Raw genomic sequence first — 5578 nt, forward strand, 5'->3', positions numbered from 1 at the left:
TAAAACGACTTTTGATTATTTTTGGATGATCATCTCTGAGACTATAACTTGTGGTGTGTGTGTTTATTGTGGGGTCACAGTACAGAGTAGTTGATTAATTATTAAGATTAGGTGTTATTAAGGGAAATGGAACTCGTGACAACCCGGATCCCCGACCCCGGATTTGGGGGTGTTACAATCTGTGTACTTGTTTTTATTTTATGAAAACTAGTCTGATCTGCATATTTTATTGTAATTTTAAAGAAATTGGCTAGGGAAAATGTTGAGCATCGTAAGTCATTGGTTGAGACGCACACATTGGGTCGTAAAACTGTTGCCCTAGTTGTTGAAAAATTGGTAATTATTTTTCATTTTGCAAGTTTATTTTTAACACAATGATTTACATTATGGTTGTTTGTTATCGTAAATAGGTAAATATATTTTATCGTGTCCTTTTAGGTATGCTTGTGTTATGTAAGAATTTTTATATATTATTTATAACATGATGGGTGTTTTATTTAAGTGTGATTGTTGTATTCAAGTGTGGTTGTTAAATAGATTTTTGTTTGTTTAGGGAAACAAAGATTAGTCTAAAGTTAAGTTTTTTTTTATCTATATGACAGTAGGAGTACTAAATAGTTAATACAAACATATTTCCAGGTTAAATTTCTCCTGCATCCACACTTAAAAATCTTGTTTCCTTTATATTTTTATTGATATTAGGTTTTCCGCATGCTGTCCTCTGAAGGATATTTACTCATGCATGCATCTCTTTTAACTTAGTTCTAAAAGAATGGAACAAGCATTCAGAATTTGACATAACAAGTTATTGCTGCAAAGACCTATATTTATATGAGCTGAACTCGCTTCTTTTGTGTAGAACCCTTATTTCCTAATGCATAATAAATCATAACCATGGTGAAAGTAAACTTGCTCAAGTGTATGAAAATTTGAAGATATAATAAGAATAATAGCTTGGAAAAAGTTGAGTCACTTAACTCAGAGGCAGCAAGCCTGACATAATTATATGCATTTTCTGAGTAGCCTCTTGTATCAATCAGACCACCAAACCATAACAGACATCCACTTTTGTTTGTAGCATTTGTACTTGAATAAGCTGTGTAATCACATTTCTTCAGGCATTCTATTTCACATTTTGCTCTAAGTGCCTGTGTATCTTAGGTTTTGAATATGTTTTTGCATTATGGTTGCAGCTTTATATCTTTTTCGATAAACGATTATGTCTTGATTGTACAGTCGTAACTTTTTGTCTTTTTCTGGTCTAAATTCTGTAATGCTGAATATTACTCCCTCTATATTGATCGAGATCGATTAGTCTTTAAAAAGCATGATTTTGCGCTGATCAGCTTAGTATATTAGATTATTTAAATACCTCTATTTTTCAGGCATTTAAAGGACTAATTTTGTACATTTTTGACAGAAAAAGGCTGATCCGAATCTTGAGCATCCAAGTGATGCTCAAATATATTCAATCACTCGTAAACGAGAAGAAGGGCGGGAATACAAGTCAAATACTGAACAAATGAAGGAGAAACTTGTAAGTATATTTTATTGTATAGAGGCAGTTTATATTAATGGCATATTTAGCTACTGCACTAACCAATTTTTGCAGGCAAAAATTCAGAAGTTGATGGAAGAGGGAAAGGAGGCTGAAGCAATTGCAGTTGCTTCTGATGGAAAGGCCCATGCACCTAACTGGCTACTTGGAAGGACCGGTACTAAGTCGGTCTCGACGTCAACTAAGGCCTCAACTGCACAGCAAGTGCAAGAGTTAACTAAAAAGATAAGCGTCATTGAGAGCGAATTGGAGGCCAAGTTTAATAGGAAATTGGAGGAGAACATGGCTTGGATGGTGAAAAAATTGGGAGAAGCAAATCCTGATATGACATTCAATCTCGAAGACGTATGTGCCACGATTTCCAGTGATCAAGAGGAAAATGGTACTCCAGTCACTCAAGGCACTCAAGGCGCAACTTCTTAGTGACTTTGTTCTTTGGTATTTCTGTTCGTTTGAAGAAAGATTTGATGTACTTTTGGTGTTTTAAATTTATAATTAGGTGTATGTAGTTTGGTACTTTCGTATATTTAGAACTTATTGTATGCGGGCTGTTTATGTTGGATGCCTGATAGGGCTGTTTTTGTTGGATGCCTGATAAGACTGTATTGTTGGATGCCACTTATGGCAGGTATCATGTAAAAACAGACCAGTTATGTCCAAATTTTATGTTTGCAAGTGTTGCATTTTCCAGAATATGATGTTGCATATTGCATTATATTGTGTTGCACTAGATTATAATACTGTTGTAATTTAAAAAATGGTGTTGCATAATGTGGTATATACTGTTGCAATTGAATGAAATTGATGTTGCATATGCATCAAATTGGTGTTGCATAAATAATGTGGGCCCCACAGATGACGTGGCAAAAAGGGTCCCACTGCTGAGGTGGCATTGTGGGCCCCATATACTGACATGGCAGGTGGACCCATGCTGACGTGGCAGGATGTGATCCAGCTGATGTGGTGTGCTGACGTGGCATGCTGATATGGCTCTAGGGACCCCCCCCCCCCCCCCCGTTGCTGACGTGGCATTTGATGTGTCAGTTGCCACATAGGACCAAGTGTACTATCCTGTCAGGTCTAATACAATATTTTCTGTTGTTGTCAATAGGTGATTTACTGTTGCAAAATCCACCTGATGCAAAACTTTCAAGTATTGCACAAAGTGTTGCATTAGGTGTCTACGGCCACTTCCACATTGGCAACCCCCCTTGGTTTTGCCTATTACCTTATGCAACACCATTTGGGCCTTATGCAACTGTATAGTAGGGATTGCCTATGTGCACTTATGGCGTAGTGAAATAAACGTGCACCGGAGGCTTATAAAGCACAGAAGCATGTTTCGACAGCAGATAATGTTTCCACATCAAAGCTTACTCGAGTCAATGTTTTCATATGAAGGATCTTGGGGTTTTAAAATATTTTATGGGTATTGAAGTTGCCCAGAGTTCTTCAGGTCTGTTTTTATGCCAACGAAAGTATACCCTGGATATTATCTCAGAAACGGGTTTGTTGGGCGCAAAACCTGCTACTTTTCCCATCGAGCATAATCATAAGCTGGCACATGCTAAAGGTGATTTACTGGTTGATCCCGAGCCGTATAGACGTCTTATGGGTCATTTGATTTATCTTGTTGTCACTCGGCCAGATTTGGCTTATATTGTTCATTTACTACCTCAATTTATACATCAACCTCGTCGTGAGCATTGGGAGGCTGCTCTTCGCGTGGTCCGTTATTAAAAAGGTACACCAGGACAAGGCGTGCTTCTTAGTTCAGATAGTGATTTGGGTTTGACAAGTTGGTGTGATTCTGATTGGGCCGCTTGTAGTCTCACTAGAAGGTCTCTTTCATGTTGGCTCGTGTTTATTGGTCATTCTCCTATTTCCTGGAAGACTAAGAAACAACAAATTGTGGCTCATTTTTCAGCCGAGTCTGAGTATAGGTCCATGGCTTCTATTACATGTGAATTGAAATAGTTGAAAGGTTTGTTAAAAGATCTCGGTGTTCATCATCCCAAGACCATCCCTTTGTACTGTGATAGTCAATCTGCACTACATATAGCTAAAAATCCTGTTTTTCACGAGCACCAAGCATATTGAAGTGGATTGTCATTTTGTTCGTGATGCTATTATAGATGGCCTCATTTCTCCGTCATATGTTCCAGCCAATATGTAGTTGGCAGATATCTTTACTAAGGCTCTAGGGCAGAAGCAATTTCAGTTTCTACGAGGCAAGTTGGGCATTTACAACCCCCATGCTCCAACTTGAGGGGTGTGTTACCATATCTTATGTGATCTTCCAGCATATAATTCACACTAATTCAGGGATATTATCTTCATATCAATCTTCTGTAATATTTTCCATGATTCGTTATAATTTGTTGTACTTTCTTTTTTAGCTGGACTCTGATGTATATATATTTGACAAGATAATGAATACAATTCCAGGACTTTACCCTGTATTTTCAACTTGTTTAGCTTGGATGTTATGTTTCGATCCCTGTCTTTATATAGAGTTTCTGATGAAAAGCAATATGGAATACAAGGACAATGTTTTTATGAGAGGAGCATGATGGATAGTTGAGAAAATAGTACTTTCATAGTCACGAGACCTTTTACAAACTCCAAAAGTATTCTCTCTTCCCTTATCATCAGCTTGTGTCTTGTATTGTGGAGTTAAGAATGTTAGTTGACATAGTTGATCTCTCATAAAATCATACATATTACTTATACAGATACATTACATCTTGTTTTCGAGATTGAGATTTGTGCATGGAGGACCTTATGAAATAGCCTTTAAAGTTTTAATCGTTGTACCTAGTTCACTGTATTCATAAAATGTTCAGTATGTTTCTAGTAAAATGTTAGATATATTTGATAATGTCATGGCTAATATGTTTTATGTTTAGATTTCAGATCTTATTTGAACAGAACAAATCAGTACTTAACTGATCAGTACTTATACTGGACGACAGAACTTAAGGGATATCAGTACTTATGTTATCAGGAGATAAGCATCAGGAGATAGATATCAGAACTTAAGTGCTGAAGGACGATCAGATAAGGACAGTAGCTGATTAAAGTTAAGAAGATCAAGATAAACATAAGAAGAGATATGCATGAAGAAGGAATTCCGTAAAGAATGGAATACTTGGAAGAAAAGATATCTGATTGATATATATTAGGAAGCAGAATTATATTCCATATCAATTAGCGATTATCTTGTAACTGTGTAATATATAAACACAGACATAGGGTTTACACTATAAGTGTTATCATTATCGAGAATATTATTTACTGTAACCCTAGCAGCTCTCGTGATATTTTGTTCATCACTGAGAGATAACAGTTCCAGATTGTAACAGAGTTTATTGTTTCAATAAAGTTTGTTTTCTGTTACATAAGTTCTTGAAGTTTGATTTGATTGTAATAAACACTGTATTCACCCCCTCTACAGTGAAAGTGTGACCTAACAAGTGGTATCAGAGCCTTCTGTTAACACACATACAGTTAAAGATCCAAACACAATCATGTCTGACACAGAAACTCCAACTAAGCCTACCAAAACTGAGGAATCATCAAAGACATCAACTCAGAGTCGATATGAGACTATCAGAGTTCCCATATTGAGACCATCTGAATATCCCATATGGAAGGTAAGAATGACCATGTTTCTGGAAGCAACAGATCCAGAATACCTTGATAGAATCAAGGAAGGGCCTCACAAACCTACCAAGCTCGCTGTTGTAGTTGCAGGTGAAGCAGCAAAAACCGTACCAAAGGAAAAGAGTGATTACACTGCTGAAGATATAGCATCTATTGCTAAGGATGCCAAGGTACGACACTTATTGCATAGTGCCATTGATAATGTAATGTCAAACAGGGTAATCAACTGCAAGACTGCTAAGGAGATATGGGATGCACTGGAGACAAGGTGTCAAGGAACTGAAACAGTTAAGAAGAACAGGAAGACAATACTCACTCAAGAGTATGAACATTTTGACTCTAGGACTAATGAGT

This window comes from Apium graveolens, chromosome 9 (assembly GCF_009905375.1).
Source record: "Apium graveolens cultivar Ventura chromosome 9, ASM990537v1, whole genome shotgun sequence".
Lineage (NCBI taxonomy): Eukaryota > Viridiplantae > Streptophyta > Magnoliopsida > Apiales > Apiaceae > Apium > Apium graveolens.